The 24959-nt window shown below is 39.4% G+C and overlaps 2 long non-coding RNA genes across 2 annotated transcripts in view; one reads left to right on the forward strand and one right to left on the reverse strand.

Moving 5' to 3' along the window:
- LOC112668121 (uncharacterized) overlaps positions 1 to 22090 on the forward strand; it is a 131321-nt gene extending 109231 nt beyond the window's left edge. The window contains exon 7 of the long non-coding RNA XR_007408614.1: positions 21860 to 22090. This is a non-coding gene — a long non-coding RNA (uncharacterized LOC112668121). The remainder of the gene's footprint in view (positions 1 to 21859) is intronic.
- Positions 628 to 4690, reverse strand: LOC118350307 (uncharacterized). The gene is made up of 2 exons (XR_004803852.2): positions 4372 to 4690; positions 628 to 911 (listed from the first exon to the last, which is right to left on the reverse strand). It is a non-coding gene; the product is annotated as an uncharacterized LOC118350307 (long non-coding RNA).
- Positions 22091 to 24959: the final 2869 nt, after the last annotated feature.

A 24959-nucleotide genomic window follows, 5' to 3' on the forward strand; every position in this document is an offset into this window, starting at 1 on the left:
ACCAAGGTGGAGGGTTGCCTTGATCAACTTTTGCTCTTATTGTGTTTATCTATCTGTAGGAGATCCTAACCAAAATGCCATTCCAATCACAATTTAGAAGACATCTGACAACATCCATCAAAAAATTACACATTGGGGGCACCTGGGTGGCTCAGTGGTTGGGCATCTGTTTGGCTCAGGTAGTGATCCCGGAGTCCTGGGATCAAGACCTGCATCAGGCTCCTTGCAGGGAGTCTGCTTCTCCCTCTGCCTGTGTCTCTGCCTCTCTTACTATGTCTCTCATACATACATACATACATACATACATACATACATACATACATAAATCTTTTTAAAAATGTACACATTGAATTTTCAGAAGCAATGTCGTAATGTTTTCTAAACAGGTATACTGAGGAGTGCCTGGGTGGCTCAGTTGGTGAAGGTCTGACTGGCTCAGGTTGTGATCTCAAGGTCCTGAGGTCCAGCCCTGGCACGGGTCCTCTGCTCAGTGGGGAGTCTGCTTCTCCCTCTTCCTCTGTCTCTCCCCGCTGTTTGTGCACACTTGTGTGCATGCTCTCTAATAAATAAAATCTTAAAAAAAAACCAAACAGCTATATTGAGGTATAAATGACATACAATAAATCATTAAGAGTGTACAATTTAACAAGTTTTGATGTTTGTATATACCCATACATTGTTTTACAGGTTTAGATATCCAAACATTCCAGCACCATTTGTTAGAACAATTATCCTTCTTCCACTGAACTGCTTATATATCATTGTTGAAAAATCATGTGACAGGGGCAACTGGGTAGTCAGTTGGTTAAGTTGGCTTTGACTCATGATCCCAAAGTCCTGGGATAAAGCCCCATGTTGGGCTCTCTGCTCAGCGGGGAGCCTGTTTCTTCCTCTCCTTCTGCTTGTGCTCTCTGTCAAACAAACAAACAAACAAATAAATAAAGGCTTTAAAAAAATCATTTGGCCTATTTCTAGATTCTATATTCTCTTTAATTGATGTTTGTCTTTGTGCCATTACACTTCGCTGTCTTGGTTACTGAAGCTTCACAAAGTCTTGAAATAGATAGTCCTCCAGCTTTATTCTTCTCTTTCACTTGCTTTGGCTACGCTAGGTCCTCTGCATTTCTCTATGAATTTTAGAATCGGTTTGTCAATTTCGGTAAAATGGCCTGCTACGTTTTTTATTGGGGTTGTATTGAATAGATGGATCAATTTGGGGAGAATTTATATCTTAACAATTTTTAGTCTTCAACCCCACGAACAAAGTATACTTGTCCTTTAATTCAGGTCTTTAACTTCTTTCAGTAATGTTATATAGTTTTTAGTGTACAGGTCTTGCATGTTTTTAGTCAGAAAATTGTTTTATAGTTTTGATGCTATTATAATTTTTTTCTTAAGAAATTGGGTCTTTAAATTGAATTAATTCATCTTAATGTAATATTTCAATACACTAGAATATGGCTGGCTTTTGAGTATAGGAATGTTTCAATGTCAAGAGCCTGTAAAAGTTACCAAACTTCCAGTTCTATTTCTTATTGACAAGGAGTGGAGTAAGTAGCCTCGGCGGAAAGGTTTCGTCCAAATGGCTAGCATTTCAGTCCTTATTTATGGTTATTCCTTCCCAACTACAAAGCAAAAACGCTTCTTTTTAACTTTCTAATTAGGAAACTCATGAAAAATATATATTCCAGTTGAAACTCTGGAGCCAAGGTCTATTTTTCTGGTGGAATGAAAACATCTCCAGCTTTCCACCACATTCCTAGAAGGTGCTTAACAATTGTTTGTTTTAAAGGAATAGTTAGCATATGGGGCACGGGGGCTCTCTCAGAGATGCAGTTGAAGGAGTCAGGATCTTTCATCTAAGCTCTGCCTGGGTTTTATAATTTCACTCAATTTATTTGTACTTACTACTTTGTATTTATTTCAAAGAACTTTTAAGATGAGACACATTTGAGGATGCTTAAATGTGGATGGGAAGGAGCCAGTCAAGAGGATTGGTTAGGTTAAGGACAGGAAAAAGCAATAATAGTTTAAGTGAGTTCTCTGAGAAATCAAAAGAAAGTAAAGTCTAGAGCACAGATGAAGGGATTGGCTTTACACAATCCACAAGAGGAGCAGGGATGCCTCTTCCTCTGAAGTTGGAGGAATGGAGGTTATAGATGTAGTGTAGGCTGTTAGATGTGTTGCCAGAACATCGAAAGAATTCTGGTCTAATGGTGTTTGCTGTCTCTAAGAGTGAGAGGTAAGGGAGTAAGGAAGGAAAACAGGAAAGGTAGTAAGGGGAGCCCACTAAAGAAAGATAGAATCATATTCTAGGCCTCTTATTAATGATATCTTCAGGCTACAAAATTATTCTAATTCCTCCCCCTCCTTCCCAACAGCCCACCCCAAGCCTTTGCCAAACCCTTGCTGGCACCATTGAAGGGCCTAGTAACGTCAGAGACCATGAATGAGTGAAGGAAAAGCTCACCCTTGGGCAACCCTGGTGGCTCAGTGGTTTAACGCCTGCCTTCAGCCTGGGGCGTGATCCTGGAGTCTTGGGATCAAGTCCCACATCAGGCTCCCTGCATGAATACTGCTTCTCCCTCTGCCTGGGCCTCTGTCTGTCTCTCATAAATAAAATTAAAAAAAAAAAAAAAAAAGCTCACCTTTTAAGAAAAAAATGTCCATATGAATATAAGCATTGTGATCATTTGGTGATTAGGTTGTAAGATCATAAATAGTAAGAAGTCAGGCACATGGCTGGCTCAATCAGTAGAGCATGCAACTCTTGATCTCAGGGTTGTAAGTTCCAGCCCGACATAGATTGTTTAAAAATAAAATTTTAAAAAAAGTGAGAAGTGTTAGAAATCACTTTTGTTGCTATGATTTTAAGCGCAAACCAATATAATGATTCCATGAATTATTTAAAATTTCAATATTACTTTCTATCATAATCTTTAGCATTTAAAACACAAAAAAATGAGAAATAGTTTCATTATCTAGACTCTTCCCTACCAATGGCAAGTGGTTGATAACCACTCTTGGCCGTAAAATTACTTATTTTATCTAAGATATTTTTTCACATTTTAATATTTCAGAAATCAAAATAAACAACCGATGTCATTTTCCAATTATAATTGGAAGCACTTAAAAAAATACATGTAAGGGATGCCTGGGTGGCTCAGCGGTTGAGTGTCTGCCTTTGGCTCAGGGCATGATCCCAGATTCCCAGGATCAAGTCCCACATCGGGCTCCTTGCATGGAGCCTGCTTCTCCCTCTGCCTGTGTCTCTGCCTCTCTTTCTGTGTCTCATGAATAAATAAATAAAATCTTTATTAAAAAATACATGTAATAAAGGTGCTTCTTATGACTGATGGTATCATAGCTTCCATGAAACAGCCCTTTTTTTCCCTCCACTTCCTTACTTCTTTCTAAAACTAACAGGAAAAAAAAGCTTTGATGCATTCACTCTCTCTGAGAGACAGGTATTTAAGAATGTTACTGGACCCAAAAGTATTTACATTTTATTTTGTTAAGTATTTACATTTTAATAGAGATGATTGAGATGAGAGAATGAATTTAACCTATCCTGTGAAAGTAAAGGAAATATTTATCTGGGGAAAGGCCTTTGGAACCCTCAGATCTACCATGTTGGCAATTCTTTCCTCCTCTGAAATGGCCCTGTCTTCACCTCCTAAAAATCAGGTAAACTTGTGACCAAATGAGCCCTAGATTTTTACCTATAGACTTACCCTAAATGCAACTCCAAAATTCCCTAGGGAGTATGACCAAATGAGCCCTAGATTTTTACCTATAGACTTACCCTAAATGCAACTCCAAAATTCCCTAGGGAGTATAGGTTTCTATACAATGTTCACCACTATGTTCACCAAAGTAAATAAGACAATTGTTTAAATGGTCTGGTTTGGAGAATTGTTAGTCTCTAAAACATCTTCTCATCAAGATACACTATCTCCTCTTTCCAGAAGCTCCAATACAGTCTTTGGGTAGCATTTAAAAAATAATAATACAATGTATATGTATTTTTCACAGGGAGAACAGGCCCAGAAGGTCTTATTTAAAAGATGGGCAGTGTCTGAAGGAAATGGGTAAAGGCTTGAAGCAATATTTCTCAAATGGTGTGGTCTAGCCAACTGCATCAGAATTATCTGGGAAGCTAGTTAAAATACAGATTCATAGGTCCCAATTCAGGGTATAAGCCCCAGAATATAGCATTTTTAATAGGCTGATTCATATGTACATTGAAATGAGAGATCTTTGACCTCTTTAGAGAAGCTCATTCATTCTAAAAAGTTTGGCACAGAGCCTGGCACATATCATAAATAAATGGCAGGGACTTGTAACAGCTATTGCTACATAGTAAATCACCTCCAAATTTAGTAGCTTAAACAGCAAACATTTAGTATCTCAGTTTCTGTGGGTCAGGAAGTAAGAAGTTTAACTGAGGGATTCTGGTTGGAACTCTCCTGAGATTGCATTTCAGATATCAACTGTGGCTACAGCCCTTTGAAGGCTGACTGGGACACTCAGAGGGTGGTTCATTCGCAGGATTCTTGACAAAAGGCCTCCATCATTCCTGTTGGGTTGGCGTGTGGAAGCTCCGTTCCTCCACCAATAGGCCTCTTCGTAGGAGTGCTCGAGGGCCTCTTGAGATGACCTCATGAGACTGCCACTGCCTTCCCTTGAGCGAGTCATTCAAGAGACAGCAAGAAGGAAACCTCAGTGCCTTTTATGACCTAGTCTCCAGCATCATGTCCCATCATTTCCATCATGTTTATTTGCAAATAATTCCATCCCCCTATCAAGGGAGAGAGGAATTAAGTGCTGGCTCTTGAAGGAAAGAGTATCAAGGAATCTCTGGACATACTAAATTTCTACAGTGCTAATATTATTTCCTCATGGTAGTGGAGAAAGCACTTGCAAAAGGATCCTTTGAGTTTCCCAGAAATGCCCATAACTTCCTACCCATCTTTTGGGGGGAAACTGGTGAAGAACTCAACCCTAGAGGGGCTGTTTTGTGCCACACATGACTTGCTTTTCTAATTGTGGGTGGGAAGTGAACCTCCTTATACTCTTCCTTCCTCAGCAAACAGGCTTTGGCTCAGCTAGTGGTTAAAAGAGCTCAACAACCTGCAATCATAAATGTTGTAGAGCTATAGGAAGGGAGAAAAAGCTTGAAGTGGGTATTATTTTCTCCCTCTGTGGTACCACACAGCAATGGAAATGCCAAGTGCACTGCCACAAAGACGGTGCTACCCAGCCCCCGGACTCGTCTATCCAGAAGTCAGCACTCCATAAAATGGATGGGGATATGATAATTTGCCTTTTAATAACAGATCCTTCATTTTATAAAAAAAAAGTGGTATCTAAAATTCCTCCAAGTTGCCTACACTATTAACACACTTAACATGTTCCTTTTAAAATCTGATTTACAGCGATGCAAAGATTTACCTTTGCAGAACCCTAGGAGCCTGTCAAAGTTACACAGCTTCCAAAAGCATCTAGTTCACAACCAGTAAGTGGTTTAAGCAGCGGAAGCGTCGGGCTGATCTTCGAGCTGCTTTAGCTGACAATCTGAAGGGAAATTGCAATACAAGATGGAATCAAATTTTGATCTTTCTTCGAATGCCTATTGTCTGTTTTATCAAAGACATTCGATATTGACATAGTGCAGGCTATTGAGTCTCAATAAAATCTATTCTTCACTTTCTTTTACCTCATCTGCAGACTGTTGACATTTTCTTTTATTTCAACACTGATGTTTTTCTTTTACATTGGAGATTTTAGCACTGATGTTGTAATTGCTTATCACACAGCTGGCCCTGTTATGATGTTCTTGTGAATGTCCCTTCATTTTCCTGATGGTCCTGTGATCCAATCTACAATCCATTTAAAAACAAAACATTCATGTGCCATTTTATGCTGTGGCTCTTTAGGAGTTCCATTTCAGCTTCATTAATATTGATGCTGTCTGTCTCCTTGCTTATTTCAGAAGATTCTTTGAAATTAATCTTCAGAATTCACTGTGATTTGTTGCTGTTTTGTGCGTCAGCCCCAGTACAGCTTGTCTCTTGTTAATTTTGTTTTTCTTTATTTTTACGCGTCTGCTATGACTGTTCTCCTACTTGTACTACTGGTGTGTGTCAGGTCCTTTATGGAATCCCGGTTTCGCCTCTGCCTTTCACTGTGATTTTCCATCATTAGGGGCCTCTTGAATAAAAATGTAGCCCTTGTTTCTGACAGAGTCCATGTTCCTTTACTTTTCTTTCTGTGTGATTTTCCGTCATTATGGTTCTTAAATTTCTTGAATAATGACATATACTATGAACAAATGGACAGAACAGTAATGGCTTCATCAGTGTTTTCTAAAATGTATCTGCAGCTTTTAGAGCACACGGTGCCAGAACAGAATCTGTACTATGTATGTAAAAGAATTTTTAAAATAGATTTTGTGGTCCATTGGTGACAACGCTCTGGTGCCATAATAATTCACATTCTTGCTTACAACATCTGCTTGTTAGAATGCCAGTTCCACAGCAGCCAGGTTGGAGAATAACCTTCGGTCTGAATGTCTTTGAGGAACATAGATGCATTGCTATGTGTGCTTTTGTTTTTTTTCTATAACATTTTCAAAGGCGGCCAATATTTCCTTGACCAGGAATGCTAAATTGGAAATCGCACTAATTTCAAAAATGAGGTAGATGAAGCCAAATTTTACTCATTTGGGATTTTTGTCATTTCACTGATTATTTCTGAATAAAAGAGTTCTATACTTCTAGTTACAAACAGGCCAGGGAGCATTAGACGTGATAGAAGAGCAGGATTCGAATTTAACAGCTACAATGGACTGAAGTCAAGTCAAGAAAATGCCATGAAATATGAGGGTAGAGCTGAAAATATTGGCTGTCCAATCAATGTCATAAATATATGGGGAGCAAGTAATGCTAAAATAAAATGTACAAAATATACAGTTCACTATTTTTTTTAAAGATTTTATTATTTATTCATGAGAGACACACAGAGAGAGAGGCAGAGACACAGGCAGAGGGAGAAGCAGGCTCCATGCAGGGAGCCCCATGCGGGACTCGATCCAGGATCTCCAGGGTCACGCCCTGCGATGAAGGCAGGCGCTAAACCACTGAGCCACCCAGGCTGCCCTACAGTTCACTATTGATTAAAAACTATGTTTGCTTCATGTTCAGAATACCAATTACCAACTGAGGAACTCAGTCAGCTCAAGCAGTTTTCTCTTTGAAAAGGCCCTGTAAGACACTACTGAAACCTGGAGACAGTTGGTATTTCAGAGATTTATACAAATCTATCATGCTCAAATATTTCAAAGTTAAAAGAGATTTATAGTTTCTCTTAGATGAAAACCAGTGTCACTTGGACAAGAACCTAGAAATCACAAATTCTGAGTTCTCATTTTATTGTTAATGCTGTATTTCATTAGAATCATAGCAGTTGGACAGCCCGGGTGGCTCAGCGGTTCAGCGCCTGCCTTTGGCCCAGGGTGGGATCCTGGAGTCCTGGGATCAAGTCCACAGGGAACTTGCTTCTCCCTCTGCCTGTGTCTCTGCCTCTGTGTGTGTGTGTGTGTGTGTGTGTGTCTCATGAATAAATAAAATCTTAAAAAAATTTTTTTTCTTAAAAAAAAGAACATAAAAAAAAAAAGAACATAGTTCTTTTTTCAACATTTTCCATATTTTTTACTAGAAGCAAAACTGTCTAGAAGATGGAATAGAGGGGATCCCTGTGTGGCTCAGTGGTTTAGCCCTGCCTTTGGCCCAGGGCGTGATCTTGGAGTCCCGGGATTGAGTCCTGCGTCGGGCTCCGGCATGGAGCCTGCTTCTTCCCTCCTCTGCCTCTCTCTCTCTGTGTGTGTGTCTATCATGAATCTATCTATCTATCTATCTACCTATCTATCTATCTATCTATCTATCTTTAAAAAAAAAATGGAATAGAGGGGCACCTGGGTTGCTCAGTCAGTTAAGCCTGAGGCTCTTGATTTCGGCTCAGGTCAAGAGACCCAGCCCCACATCCGGCTCTGCACCAAGCGTGGAGCCTGCTTAAGATTCTCTCTCCCTAAAAAAAAAAAAAAAAAAAAAAAAAAAAAAAAAAAAAAATTCTCTCTCCCTCTGTCCTGCTCATTTTCTCTCTGTCAAAAAAAAAAAAAAGGAAAAGAAAATGGAATAGACACACACACACACACAAAAAAAAAGAAAATGGAATAGATATCCATAGGTAAAAGAATGAAGTTGGACCCCTATCACACACATTATTAAAATATTAATTAAAAATGAATCAAAGACAAGGTGCCTAGATGGTTCAGTTGGTTAAGGTCTGCCTTCTGCTCATGTCATGAACCCAGGGTCCAGGGATTGAGCCCCACATTAGGCTCCCTGCTCCACCGGGAGCCTGCTTCTCGCTCTCCTGTACCCTTCTCCCAATCCCCCTTCTGCTTGCTCAATTTCTCTCTCCCGTGCTCTCTCTCAAATAAATAAATAAAAACTTAAAAAAATGGATCGAAGACCTAAATGCAAGAACTAAAACTGTACAACTCTTAAAAGGAAACAGGTTAAATTCTTCACAACATTGAATTAGTCAATGGCTTCTTAATATGACAATAAGCAACCCAAGTAAAAATTACATAAATTAGATTTCATCAAAATTAAAAACTGGGCAGTGCACCTGGCAGTACTGAGGATCTGCATCTCGCCTTCAGATTGTTTGGGGGGCGCCTGGGGTCTCAGCGGTTGAGCATCTTCCTTTGGCTCACAGCATGATCCCAGGTCCGGGGATCGAGTCCCACGTCGGGCTCCCCGCATGGAGCCTGCTTCTCCCTCTGCCTGCGTCTCTGCCTCTCTCTGTGTCTCTCATGAAGAAATAAATAAAAATCTTTAAAAGAAAAAAAAAAAAAAGAGTGGGTGTAACAGACCCAAGAGATGCCCCTTCTTGCAGCCTGTGATCACCAACTTCTTCTCCCTCCACAATCACACTCCAGCCATCCTCTGCCTTCAGGACCAGCCAACATCATTTGGGGGCTCATCTCCTTATTTCAGACCAACCGCGAGCTCCAGGCCCGCGGGACTGAAGATAAAAACAACCCAATAAAAAATATGGGCACAGAACGTGGGTAGACATTTCTTCAAAGAAGAGATACAAATGGCCATTAAGCACATGAATGATGCTCACTCAAGACCATTAATCACCAGGGAAATGCAAATCCAACCACAATGAGTTACCACTTCATAGCCACTAGGATGGATATGATGAAAAAGACAATGATAAATGCTGGCAAAGCTATGGAGAAATTGGGACTCCCAATGCATTGATGGTGAGAATGTAAAATAACGCAGCCACTTTGGAAAACTGTGACAATTCCTAAGATAGTTAAATATGGAGTTGCTGTATGACCCAGTAATTCCGCTCCTAGGTGCCCAAGAGAATTGAAACCATATTTTCACAGGAAAAGTGATACACAAGTATTCATAGCAGCATTACTTATGATAGCCAGAAACTGGAAACAGCCCAATGTCCACAAACTGATGAAGGAATAAAGAAAAATAGTATATTCATACAGGAATATTATTTAGCCACAAAAAGGAATGGAATACTGATTCATGCTAAAATATGCGCGGACCTTGAAAACATTATACTAAGTGAAAGAAGCCAGATGCGAAAGGCTACATACTGTATTGTTCCATTTATATGAAATGTCCACAATAGGCAAACCCATAGAGACAAGAGAATATGGGTGGTTGCCAGGGACTAGGGGCATGGGAAAATGGGAGGTTACTGCTTCTGGGTTCAGGGTTTCTTTTTTGGAATGATAAAATGTTCAGTAATTGTATAGTGGTGACCATTGTATGATCTTATGAATATACTAAAAACCACTGAATTGTACACTTTAGAAGAATGAACTTTATGATTTTTTCTTTTATTTTTCTTTTTTGAATTCTTCATGAATTTTCTTTTTAAAAAGAATAGAAATGCCCTGCAAGTGTCTCTATGAAGCAGAGTATTATGAGAACTGAAATATTCTATTAATATTGATAACATGGATTTTAAAATGTTGAATAGAGGTTACTGTTTAAACTGGAAAAAATTGAAGAGAATTGGGTGCTAAGTGCTAACCAATATTTGAAGGCTATCTTTAGATTGTCCCATAATGATGACACTCTGGAAAAACATTCAATTTGCAAACATCTCAGTGTTGGGCATTACACTTTTGACATTTCATCAGGATATTTTGAGATGTAGACCTCAATCTGTTTTCAACAACATCCGTTATTTAGTTAACCTTTGAGCCTACTTTTCAAGTACTATATATTTAATAAATACTCATGGAGTTATAAGTTTCAATATAGTCACTGGCTCATCTACATAATATTGAGCTCCAACCATCACTCAAAGCAAGAAATCCCGGGAAAAGAAATTTTCACTTCTTTTTTTTTTTTATAAGATGTATTTACTTATTTGAGAGAGAGAGAGAGAGAGAGAGAGTGAGAGAGAAGGGAAAGGCAGAGAGACTGAATTTTCAAGCAGACTCAGCACTGAGCCCGTTGCAGGGCCAGGTCCCACAACCCAGAGACCACGACCCCAGACGAAACCAAGTATGGTACATCTAACCAACGAGCCACCGGGGCGCCCCAAGAAATTTTCACTTCTGAAATTTGAGTGTGATAAAGCTATGATAATATTGAATGTTGGGCAGCCCAGGTGGCTCAGCGGTTTAGTGCCGCCTTCATCCCAGGGCCTGATCCTGAAGACCCGGGATCAAGTCCCACATCGAGTCCCACATCAGGCTCCCTGCATGGAGCCTGCTTCTCCCTCTGCCTGTCTCTGCCTCTCTCTCTCTCCCTCTCTCTCTGTCTCTCATGAATAAATAAATAAAATCTTTAAAAAATAATAATAATATTGAATGTTGATATATATTTCAGTTAAACTAAAGAAATTCACTAAGTTCTGATCAAGTATGAACAAAGATGTTTACCTGAAGTAATTATACTCGTAACTTATTTTTTGAGAATTTTTGGATCTAAATTGTGTCATAAATCAGACATAAGGAATCCAAAAGTGGCAAATATCAGTTCATGGTCTTCCTTTGAGGTACCCAGGAGTGTTTTCAACTCGATGTTACGTATCTCTCTTCCTGCTCCCAGCAGACCATCAAATTAGCACACCAGTTTCTAGTGAGCATCTGAATTCTAGGATTACCATCTTGGCTCATGGATCTTGGCACAAGGTGAGAGATTTCCGCTGGAAGTACATCCACTGATCCTGGCAGTTAGCTCCCCATCATGACACTCTCCCTTACCATGTCCCATCACGGAGTCTGAAAGCCTGAAAGTGAGCTCCATGTTGTATTGTTAACCTTCCTACCCTTTTTAGTTTCCATTATGACTGATGCATCATTGTCTGGCCAACACGGACCTGTTCCCTGTGGGAGCAATGTATGGGAAGTCTGAACACTATCATGATTTACGTGATGCTGGTCCTTTTGTCTATCACAAAATAGACTGCAGACAGCCAGCAGCAAATTGCCATCCTACACATCGCTTCGAAGGGGTCTGGATAGTTGGGTACAGCTTCCAGAAATTTAGCCAAATAAATCTGTAGTATTCACCCATCATCAAATGGACCTTCTGGAATCACATGGCTCCTGGATACAATCTCTCTGGATAGCAGAAATAAGGAATGTTTAGGGAAGAATATATTTTTGTTACTCTCCAAAAGAAAAGGCCCGCTGCAGTAGGAAGAGCTGTGGAACATCCATTTTCTCCCCAGTCTACACATAAAAGATTCCTATATGTAAAACACCTGTAAAGCATGGAGTTTCTAACGTGTTTATGGTAAGTCCTCTGCCCAGTACATTGCTTGTCCCATCATGATCCTGAGCAAACATATTATAACAAATGAAAGCCTACCGTCCGTAGACCTGGTATCTGAACACCACTGAACACATTTTGTAGCCCTGGAAATCTTGCTTCTCTTTTTCTTTGATGTTGCCCATGGGAGAATGAATTCCAAGATGCCAAGCTAGGAACAGGTTCAGGTTGGTGTATCATGTTCATCATAGAAATTTCCTAGGGACAAGAAAGACTTTTTAAATTGCTTAAGAATATAGTTAGTTTTACCAGGACCACACGAGACTATATTGTCCCTGCAAGGGAGAATAAAAATAAAACATCTAATGAAAAAGGACAGAGAGAAAGATAACAGAGGCTTCCCCAAGGAGGCAGACCTCAGTTCATTTCATTCCTTCTGCTGCATGAGTGAGGAGAAAGTACCAAACGGGAACAAAATATCTGAGTGTTTTGAGCAGAGGTCCATGTCAGCTCACCATATGGAAGCAAGGAGGAGGAAAAAAGGCATGCTTTTAATCATAGTGACCCTGCCTAGAGGTAATTGCAGACCAATAAGTTTCTTGAAGTCTAACCAGAGTGTCAACTCCTCCTCCCTGGAGAGATGGCATTGAGATTTCCCTTTTTCCTTTTATAGCTTACAGAGCACAAATTTCTTATCTAAGCAACTAGATTTCAATCCTGGATTGGCTTTGACTGACACCGTCTCCACATCTATGCTGTCCCCCTACCCCGTCTGAGTTGGGTCCTTGCTGAAACCACTCACACTGCTGGCCTGAGCATATCTGGGCAGGCACCAACATCAGAACTGATGGAATTCTCTGTCTCTTCCAGAAACCACCTGCTGGTTCTTGTCAGAGGCTATGGGCCCAATGCCCTCACCAGGGCCATCGGCCACCTTGTCTCTTGAATTCCGCCTTTTCTAACCCCCTAGACACAGAAGGGAGAGTTTCATCTCTGGTTTAAAATTTCTTTGGAGGGGGCACCTGGGTGGCTCAGTGGTTGAGCGTCTGTCTTTGACTCAGGGCGTGATCCCAGGTCCTGGGATCGAATCCCACATGGAGCTCCCCGGGAGGAGCCTGCTTCTCCCTCTCTCTCTCTCTCTCTGTATTTCTCATGAATGAATGAATGGATGGAATAAATAAATAAATAAATAAATAAATAAATAAATAAATAAATAAAATTTCTTTGGAGGGATCCTATAGTGACTGGCTAGTCATCTCTTTCACACTGATGGAGATGGGGCTTTACCCTAGACCCTCCTTCTCAGGCCCTTTGGGGATTGCTGAAACCCTTTGTTGGTGAATTGTGAAGGCTTTGAAGGAACATCTGCTTCTTCAGCCAGTTGCATTCACCTCACTCCTCCTAGCATATGTTCTCTCTCCTATCAGCATTGTGCCAGGGTCAAACAGAATTTCTGATCTTCAGATTCAAAGTTTATACCTCTGTTGGATCATCCACTCAGTGGCTGGTTTTTATCTTTTGGAAACCCCAAACTCTCCACTCATGTGCCTGGCAAAGATGGCAGGCAAGTTCAAATCTCAATGAATAATCTCATCTTTACCTACTCTATCAGGTCTGCCCATTGCCCAGAATCTCTTAGATGACTCATCTTGTCCAATAATAATGACAGATAATTTTCTCTCTACAGGCCTTGGTGCGAGGGGTGTGTGTGGGGGAAATTCTCACAGGCACTAACAAAGAAAGTGTAACAATAATACCAGGAAGACCATCAGATCATAATGGAAACTGAAAAATAGGATAAGATCAAGCAACAGACAAAAATGAAGGTCCTTAAATTGTGGTGGAGCTCAATCTCTTTCCAAAAAAAATAATACAATCAAACATCCTATGAAAAATCTTTTTTTTTTAAAGATTTTACTTATTTATTCATGATAGACACTGAGAGAGAGGCAGAGACACAGGCAGAGAAAGAAGCAGGCTCCCCACAAGGATCCCGATGTGGGACTCGATCCCAGATCTCAGGATCAGGACCTGAGCCGAAGGCAGATGCTCAACCGCTGAGCCACCCAGGCGTCCCTCCTATGAAAATTCTTGAATCACAAATAAAGACTTAGAAAATCTGTATGGTAGCGAGCTCTTCAAAAATAGTTTCCTGCCTGGCACATGTTCATGCATCAGGATAACCACTAGCTCCTGTCTGATGAACTAACGCAAAGGTGTGGGGATGATTACAGCCGCAAGAATTGCTGGAAGGATATACAGACATTCAGCTTCAGATAATGTGGCATCTCCAGGGGATACTGGAAAAAAAATCAATGACAGCTCTTCTTGAGAAAAGATTTCGAGTAGAGGACAAAGTTTAAAGGACGGAGTTATGCACAGTAATAGGGACTATGAAGGTGGTGTTTGCCATACGTTTTAAAAAGAACATATTTGGGAAGAAATGCTTTGGGAGCACTACTGTTACACAAAATGGCCACAATCTTTGGCATAATTAGTTAGTGATAGGTCCTGTTAGGGAACCATTTCTGCTCCATCTTTCCGCCCAAAACACACAAGTGCACTGAGTAGCAAAGGTTCATATTTCATGGTTCTCAAATTGGAAGTAGTGATGAAATTTCCAAGGATAGTGCATAAATAATCCGATTGGTCTTATTTGAAGGATCAGAACAGCACAGTCTGCTGAATTACTTCTTCATCGGATACATCCCATTTAATAACTGGAAGATTGTATTATTGTTCTTAATTATTCACCACATTTCCTATAAGAGAATGATATATCCTACACGTTTCCATGTGCTTGCAGTCCCTTTATAGGGGAGACACATACTTCCTCACTTACTAACACTAGGTTTACCCATGTGATTTGTATTGGCCAATGAAATGTGAGACACAGTTGACATATAGCATCTAAATAGAAGCTTAGGAGCCCTGGGTGGCTTGGTCTGTTGGGCATCTGCCTCCCCCTCGGGTCATGATCCCAGGACCCCGGGATCGAGCCCCGCATCAGGCTCTCTGCTTGGTGGAGAGCCTGCTTCTCCCTCTACCTCTGCCTCTGCCTGTCACCCCCCCTGCTTGTGCTCTCACACTCTGTCAAATAAATAAATAAAATCTTTCAAAAGTTAAAAAAACAAAAACAAAAACCAGAAGCTTAGGAGCCATTGCATGGTTCAGCCATTATAATCTTTACACTCTGCCATAATAATGAGTGTCCTAAATAGGTGTTGCTTGTTCATCCTGTTCAACCTGGATCCCGAAACAAGCACACATTGAGCAGAGAGAGCCACAGCTAGCCCATTCCATGAGCGACAAATAAACCTTTTCGGTTGTAAGCCAATAAGACCTGTGCGTGCTTCTTACTGCAACATAAACTAGCAAAAGCTCATCTATACAATAACCATGCAGATTAGCACAGTAGCTATCCATTAACCGTATTTGTCAACTATGCAATCTATGTAAAATCCGGATGAAGTGCTCAGGTCCAAATGGCTTAGATAAAAACATGCTTCACAAAGAAATGTAATTGATGTTAATCTTAATTTTCTACCTAGGACTTTTCCACTTATTTGGAAGGTTGATAAAAAACATGTTGTTGACATAATATATCCAGCTTCCCCATGTTCATTAAAAAGATTTTCACTGTGCTCAAATTAAGACTGTTATCAGCTTGTCTCTCCAAATAAAATCCATGTGCTTACTTTTAAGGGAATCGTCACTTTTGGTCAAAACATTACTAATTCCCAGAGTATTGTATAGAGTGAGAAATCAATTTACATTTATGAGTTTGTATAAACAATTCAGCTGATCTTCAACATTCCCAACAGCATTACAAGCAAAATAATATATTAGAAGAGAGCACAGAAGCACTAGGAACCGGACAGTTTTCTATGGGATTTTATAGCTAATGAAGCTCCACACCATAATAAGTTTATCTTTCAGTTATATTTTACCCGGAGAATCCAATTTTTACAATTTCTAGGCTTGACATCTTTAAGGCCAAATGCTGTAGCCTCACTTTTGAAGACAGAAATTATTTCAAATTCTGTATCTACACAATGTCACAATGATTGGTCAAATCTATGAAAATGTTCAGTAAATCAGTTGCTTGATAAATGTTGGCACAAAGTGAATCCCAAGGACTGGAAAACGAGGCCACATTCCTCATTTCTGACCTTGATCTTATATTTAGAAATATCTTTGCCTCCTTGTGATTGTAAAGAGATACATCATTTACTTCTGGGTTCTCATATTGGGGACAAATAAAAAAACTTTGGGAAGTGCATTCAGGCCTTGCATAGAGGGGGCTATCTGCCCATTAGCTTCACTTAGGGCGGCAGAACCACTAAGACAGGTTGGGCTTTACCATCTGAGTATCCTGGTAGCCATGTCCTCCTGGCTCTGGTCTGTTCCTTGTCAGGCTCCCTTCTCAGTGGGAAGTCGGCTTCTTCTTCTCCCTCGCCCCTCCCCCTGCTTGTGTTCCCTCTCGCTCACTTTCTCTCTCTCTCTGGTAAATAAATAAATAAATAAATAAATAAATAAATAAATAAATAAAATCTTAAAAAAAAAAAAGACATTTATATTCAGTGCCTGTCCAATCAGTCTTACCTGGCCTCATTTTTTTCTTTTCTTTAGGAAAGAAATATCATACTTACCAAATGGGGGAGCTTGACTCAGCCTCTAGGCCAGACACGGTTTCTAATACTTCTACTATGTTTAACAATTCAGTCAGTCGCAGACAAGAAACCTAGACATCAGCCCCCTTTAACTCCCCTGCAAGTAAACCAGCACTTTGTCCTATTGCTGACATGTATTTCACTTCGACATACATTGCAAACTCCACATTACATTATTTTGCTGTAACAGTCAATTATCTTTTTAAAAGATTGAAATAATAAGAAAAAAACCTAACACATTTACCTACATTGTTACCACTTTGAATGCTCTTGATTCTTTTTGAACTTTCAGTTGTTGTTTTTTTTTTTATTTTATTTATTTACTCATGAGAGACACAGAGAGAGAGAGGCAGAGACACAGGCAGAGGGAGAAGCAGGTTCCATGCAGGGAGCCCCATGTGGGACTCGATCATGGGACTCCAGGATCAACACCCTGGGCTGAAGGCGGCACTAAACTGCTGAGCCACCCAGACTGCCCCTTTTTGTATTTTCATATTTCTGCCTAAAAGATTTTCTTTAACATTTTTCACAATGTAGATAACACCGGGATCAATTCTTTCATCTTTTTAATGTCTGAAAAAGTCTTCATTTTTGCCTTCATTTTTAAAAGATATTTTAGTGTAGTATCTCTAAGACAGCTTTTTGTTTCAGTACTTTAAAGATGTTGATTTTTAAATTTTTTTTCATTGTTTATTGTTTCTGTCAAGAAATGCTCTGTCATCATTATCTTTGTTCCTCTGTACATGTCACATCTTTTTTTTTTTCCTCTCTGGTTGCTTTTAGTATTTTCTCTTAATAACTTATTTTAAGTAATTTGATCATGATGTTGCCTCGGTGTTTTCTTCATGTTTCTTGTGCTTGGGGTTTGTTGAACTTCTTGGATCTAGTTTGTATTAAATTTGGGAAAATTTTGGCTTTTTATTTTTTCAAAGACTTTTTTTCCTGTCACTCCCACCCCTCTTTCTGTCAGGGCTCCAATTACACGTCTATTAGGCCACTTGAAGTTGCCCCACAGCTCACTGATGCTGTTCCTTTTGTTCCCCCAGACTCGCTTTTGTCTGAGTTCATTGTGTGTAGTTTATATTGCCATGTCTTCAAGTTCATTTGTTTTTTCTGCAACATCCAACCTGTAATTAATCCTATCCAGTCTATTTTTTCATCTCAGTCATTGTTTCATCTCTACGAATTCAATTTGTGTCTTTTTCAGACCTTCGATGTCTCTACTTAACATATTCAATCTTTCCTCTAGTTCAGGGTTTCTCAACCTCAGCACTACTGACATTTTGGGGCGAATAATTCTTTGCTGTGGAGGCTGTCCTGTGCACTGTAGGATGGTGAGCAGCAACCTTGGCTTCTACCTACTACTTGCCAGTAGCACCACTTCTGTCAAATTGTGACAACCAAATTGTCTCCAGACATTGCCAAATGTCACTTAGGGGGCAGGAGGGAGGATCACTCCTCTATTGAAAACTACTACTAGATTTTGCAACATATGCAATACAGTTGTGGTAACTATTTCAATGTCTTCGCCTACTGAATTCTATCATCTGTGTCATTTCCCCCCATTTCTATTGATTTTTCTCCTTATAATTTTCCTGCTTCTTCACATCTTAGAGTTTTTAAATTATTATATTAGATACACTTTATTATTTACATTGTGAATTCTACTTTCTTGGGTGACGGGTATTCTTATATCCCCATAAATAAGTTGTGCTTCAGGTACAACTTATTTATAGGATGCAATTGACCGTTATTCTACAGAAGAGATGATTCCAAACATTAAATTTTGTTCTCTGTAAATATTGATCAGTTTTTAATCTACTAACAAATTAATGTCAGCATTCATGAATGCTGTCATATGTGTTTGTTCTTTGGATTCTTCTTTAAAAGAATTTTAACCTCTTACTGTTTCCCTCATTAACTAACAAATTAAATAAAATCTTTGACATGTATTTTTTAATACTTGTGTGACAGTCATGATTTTGTCTTATTTGTAAAAGTATCTTTTATTAGTAGCATATATAAATTATTATAATGTGCATGATTATTATTATTATGTTTGAGAGGATTTGGAGAACACATCAAACTGTCTTTTGGAACAAAGTACATTTTTGCTAAGTCCTGGCTTGGTTTCAAATTCTCTATGACAAATGTGGCTAGCCACCTATTTTTGTAAATAAAATTTTGTTGGCACACAGCCACTCATTCATTTACACATTGTCTCTGGCTGAATTGTACTATAAAAGCAGACTTGAGAGTTGTTACAGAGACCATATGACCCAGAAGCCTAAAATGTTTACTCTCTGGTCCTTGATAGGAAAAATTTGTTGGAGGCTCCTGGGTGGCTCAGTGGTTAAATGCCTGCCTTCGGCTCAGGTTGTGATCCTGGGGTCCTGGGATGGAGCCCCCCCATTAGGTTCCCCACAGGAAACCTGCTTCTCCCTCTGCCTCTGCCTCTCTCTGTCTCCCATGAATAAATAAATAAAATCTTTTAAAAAAGGAAAGAAGTTTGTTGACTCCTGCTTTCTGATTTGACACCAACCTGCTTTACTATATTAACTGCAGATGAAATTCTATTACTTATTTGAGATTGTCAGGTTTTTTTCTGTACCTCCAAATAGATGTGCAATGTTATTTGCAGAGTAAAGGAAGCTTCTGCATTTTACGAAACTAAACAGCATAGTGTTTACTATCTCCCACTGGCCTTGAAGTAAGAGTGCAGGAGGTTTGAAACCATACTCCCTCTGCTAGGGCTGAGAGGCCTTGATCAGTCGGCTTAGTCTTTAACCTTCCCAAGCCTCCATAAGGAAGGAATAATGATATTTCATATGGTGGTTATAAGGATTAAATGAGCTGCTATTTGCAAAGAGCTAATGCCTGGAACACAGAAATTTATGTTGTTATTGGCTATAGGCAAGCTTTGGAAAGCACAGAAAAATAACACCTGGGCCTATTTTTGTAACCTTCTAAAGTCTTATACCTGTTTCCAGACTGCCTGACTTTAAGATTTTCTCCATTATTCCCATGAAATTTCCCCCTTCTCCTAACTCAAGAGGTAAAGCACTTTGAAAGCTGTGTCTGGTTACTCCAAGGAGAAACCTCACTAAGGTATCCCTAGCACAATCCCATCCTTGTTATGGTAGCCTGATAGCAAAAAATGGCCTCAATTCCTCTCTTCCCAGTATCCATGCCTCTTATGATATGACTTTGAGCTTCTCCCATCCTGAGGTGGAATCTATTTTCCCTACTTCTGAAACTCTACTAGACTTGTTGCTTGCTTAACCAATACAACGCAGCAGAAGTGAATGTGTCTGTTCTGAGCTGAGAACTCAAGTAGCCTTCCATGCTTTTGTTGGTGCTTTTGAAAATCTGCTTTCACATGATGGAAAAGCAGGGTTAGCCTGCTAGGGAACGAGTGTGCAGGAATAAGTCACCTTCTCCGTGACCGTCCTAGTCCAATTAGCTCCAAGCTGACCTGCCAGCTGATCACAGATTCAGGCGAACCCAGATGAGACCAACAAAGCCCAGCTCAGAGCAGCAGAACTACCTAACTGAACCATAGATTCATGAGCAAAAATACATATTTATTGTATGCCAAAATAAATAATATCTGATCATTTCTATTATTGGAATCTTGGCTACTTGATGGTTGCTATCTGCTGTTATTCTCTCAGAGAGTGTTGAGCATCCGTATCCAACATATTAAAACAGAGTGTTCATCTGAAAATGTGGTCCTAACTCAGCCCTGTTGTGACAGGACATTGGTGAAATGATCAATTCAGATACATGTTCAAGTGGAGAATTTCCTCTGAAAGAATTGGACCAAATTCACAGCCTTTGACCACAAAGATTATGTAACAGTATTATGAGAACTTTTAAAGAAAAGATTGTAAATACTTGTTCCTACTACAAGACCAATTCTTATGATGGGGCCATTATTAGAACCAACAGGTTTGCATGACAAAAGGATTTATGAGTTCCCACTGGTTAGCCTCCTGTTTGGAAACGGTAGTTAAGAGAACAAACTCTGAGTACTGCTAGAGAACGCACTGTTCTTTCCAACTGTAACAAGAAGTAGCATGATTATATTATGGTACTTTTTCCCAAAGCAGCGAAAAAGGGAGTAAAATTCTCTTTGGGTCTCTGGTATTTCCCTTGTGATTCTAAGACAGACTATGCCTTTGCCTCTTCCACTGTACTAAAACTCTGTCATCCTGCGTCACTTAAGCCAACCATTTAATTGCTCTGGGCCTCAGTTTCCTCAACTGTCATATGAGGTTATTTGATTATTTCTCAGATCTCTTCTATCCCTGTCAATTTCAGGTACCTATTTTTTTTTCTTAACAATTGTTGTTCTTACACATCCAGCATTTATTTCCTATCTATTCTGTGTCAGGCATTTTACTAGTCACTGGTAAATGATTCACGGCAGTGAATAATGAGACATGCCCTCTGCTCTCACATTAAGAATGATAACAAAAATGATAGCAAGCATATCATTAACAACTGATACCATCCTACATTATAGGTTCTGAAACACTTTCAGGATTTTTACATCTGACCTTTAGTGTAATGCTGTTAACTGGTTAGAATAAGTATCATCATCCGCATTTTACAGATGAAGAAACTGAGACTCAGAAACATTCAGTAATTTAGCCAAGGCTATAAGGAACCCATATTACCATCTAGGATTTAGAAATTTCGATTCTGGTTATTTACAAATAAAAATTCTATTGTGAAATATTTCAAACATACTAAAATATAGTAGGATGATAAATCCCATATACCTATAAACCCGATTTTAAAATTATCAATATTTTGGCCATATTTCCTTCATTTTCCTCTACCCCACCAGTGTTTTTCCTTGCAGAACTGTTTTAAGCAAATCCAACAGGGATGCCTGGCTGGCTCAGTTGGAGGAGCATAGGACCCTTGATCTCGGGGTTGAGTGGAGCCCTACATTGTGTGTAGAGATTGCAAAAAAATAAATAAACAAAAAAAGTTAAGTGAATCCCAGAGATCATATTATTTCATCTCTTCACAATCTCAATATAAATTTTTAAAAAGATTTTATTTATCTATTCATGAGAGACACACACACAAAGAGAGAGAGAGTGAGAGAGAGAGAGAGTCAGAGACACAGGCAGAGGGAGAAGCAGGCTCCACTCAGGGAGTCCGACGCAGGACTCAATCCCGGGTCTCTAGGATCACGCCCTGGGCTGAAGGCAGGCGCTAAACTGCTGAGCCACCCAGGCATCCCTCAGTATAAATTTTTTAAAAAGAGAGTTATTTTAACATGACCACATGCCATTTTCACACTTACCAACATCGATAATACTTTGTCTCATTTAGATATAATCCTGGATGTTCAACTGGATAGAACGAAGTTTACAAATGGAGTATAAACTTGTCTCAGCACAGCAAGTTCTTGGTTTCCAGATCATCCCTCTTCCCCCAAAACACTCATTTTGTGGTAGGGTACACTATTTGCCCTCCTGTGTGTCATCTCCCCCTTTCCCTTGGTTACAGATTTTTTTTTTAGCTAGAGACATGGCCATGAGGAATAAAGACTACTTCCCAGTCTTCTTTGCACCTGGATGTGAGTAAATTCTACTATATGAGGTCTTAACTGAAGTGTTGAGTTTAGCTCCTGGGAAGTTGTTGTTAAGGGGAGGGAATATGTTTCCTTTGCCTTTCCTTCTTCTTCTTTTTTTTTTTTTTTTAATGTATTTTATTTATTCCTGAGAGAGAGAGAGAGAGAGAGAGAGGCAGAGACACAGGCAGAGACGGGCTCCATGTAGGGAGTCTGACACAGGACTTGATCCCAGGTCTCCAGGATCAGGCCCCGGGCTGAAGGTAGCACTAAACCTCTGAGCCACCAGGGTTGCCCCTTTGCTTTTCCTTCTTTTTGCTGACCAGAATGTCGAATCAGTAGCTGGAACTTAAGCATCTTGATCTTTAAGACTGTATACTGAGTAGGTGAGATATCAAGAGAGGAGCTGAGGGAACCCTGGGAGGCGCAGCGGCTTAGTGCCTGCCTTTGGCCCAGGGCGTGATCCTGGAGACCCGGGATCGAATCCCACGTCGGGCTCCCGGTGCATGGAGCCTGCTTCTCCCTCTGCCTCTCTCTCTGTGTGACTATCATAAATAAATAAAAAATTAAAAAAAAAAAAAGAGAGGAGTTGAATCCCTGATCAGGTTTAGGTTTTTTCTTTTTTTAAGATTTTACTTATTTATTCATGAGAGACACACAGAGAGAGGCAGAGACCCAGGCAGAGGGAGAAGCAGGCTCCATGCAGGGAGCCTGATGTAGGACTCGATCCCAGGACAGGACACCAGGATCACGTCCTAGGCTGAGCCACCCAGGGATCCCACCTTATCAGTTTGTTTGTTTGTTTGTTCGTTTGTTTTTCCACCATATCAGTTTAGAAGTAAACTTCTATTTTCTAAACTTCAAGCCAATACATTTATCTTGGTTTCTCGTTGTTTTGACACATGTAACCAAATGAATCGGAACTTATTCACATTTCTGTTACTTCTTTCTCTGTTTCTCCATTATGGTGGAGTTAGGCATATAGCAAAAATGGGTTAGCTCTGAGCTAATGTCTCCTCATCTGATATAACTATTAACTGAAATGGATTACATTCAACTTAATGTTTTAAAGTGATAGACCGTCAGCTTCCAAAATTCCTTTCCCTTGGGTCTGTTCTTGCTATATAATCAACATCTTTTCTGCCTTCTTACTTGATAGGTTATCCAAATATACCAATGGTTTGGTTCTTAAAAGAGGTGTTTTGTTCATAAAGTTTGCAGAAAGGACTTGGAGAAGGGTGGAAAAGGCCAGAACTGTTGAATTTATAACAAGCATTGGATACTGAAATCAAACCCCGCCTCATGATCCGTCTCAGATCTCTGAAAATGCATCCCTGATTTCAGAGCTAGTCTGGGTGAGCTAAAGTGAGCTGTCACAATTGATGTAGTTATTATCAGAAGATCACAGTATATGTACAGAAGTTCAAATACTGTAAACATTGTCAACAGTTCTACATTTAAAAGATTTCTTATGTAATTTTACAGCTAGTAAATCAACCCCTGATGACACAGTGAAAGAGGACCAGGATATTAAAGCATTTAAACATGGGTTTTTAATTTGTTAACCAAACATTAGGACATCTCCTCAGTCTCTTTTAACTGCAGGTCTTTTATATATATATATATATATATTTATATTTATATTTATATATATATATTTATATATTTATATTTATATATGACTGCAGGTCTTTTATATATTATATATATTTATATATATATTATAATATATATATTTATAATATATATTTTATAAAAGACCTGCAGTGACAAAGAAAATTATTAAAATTATTAAAGTTTCTTTCAAAGATGTAGGCTGATTTCCAATAGTCCAAACCTCTGCATTATATAATCAAATAGAAGCTAATTAAAAAAAAGCCCAGCTGAGTAATTGAGCATTATTTTTCCTATTATCAATAAGTCCTCTATTAAAGCAGTCTGTCAAATTTTATTTTATTTTTAAAGATTTTATGTATTTATTCATGAGAGACACAGAGAAAGGCAGAGACATAGACAGAGGGAGATGCAGGCTCCCTGAGAGGAGCCTGATGTGGGACTCGATCCCAACACAACGCACCAAGCCAAAGGCAGACGCTCAACCACTGAGCCACCCAGGTCCCTGTCAAATTTTATTTTAAAGAGATGTGAATAATGGAGTTATTATATCAATATTCTCATTCTTCATTGCAGTGTTTTGAGCCAAAACAGAAACTTCCATAGGTATAGAAATGTCTGGACCTGAGGTTGTTTATCTGCTGATGAGAAATTTAAAGAATTGAAAAAAAAAAAAGAAATTTAAAGAATTGTAATGTACTTACTAATTGTGCAGGTGAAAGCAAAATATTAAAACACTGCAAATTTTACACTTCTATGAAACTAGTGAAAAATAATCCCTAATAAAGAAAGCATAGGGAAAAAAATAAAAGAAAGCATAGGGAGTATGTAAAATCCTGCTTTATGTCTCAGTCTTTGAGGAAAAAATTTAATTTTCAACTGCCACAGGCAATAAAAAGTAGCACTCAGATGTCAACTCTCTGCAGTCTGTTAGGAGGCTCCTTTACACAGATATACGTACCTTGTCGCAGACAATATTTTCCAAAAGGGGCTGAAACAGTATTTCGGATCCTATGTGCTCTTTCTACAATGTGACCTAAACATTTCTCCCATGGAGAGGAAGAGTTTATGTCCTTTCCCCTAACCACTAGGCAAACATTTGTGACTGCCCCAAAGAACAGAGCTCTGCAGAATGATCACAAAAATGCCACATGTTCCATCCTGCTCTCCTGGGACACTCACTCCAGGAATTCATATGCAGGCTGTGAGGAAGCCCAAACTAGCCCATGCAGAGAAACCACCAGG

Source organism: Canis lupus, chromosome 36 (genome assembly GCF_003254725.2).
Source record: "Canis lupus dingo isolate Sandy chromosome 36, ASM325472v2, whole genome shotgun sequence".
NCBI classification, from domain to species: domain Eukaryota; kingdom Metazoa; phylum Chordata; class Mammalia; order Carnivora; family Canidae; genus Canis; species Canis lupus.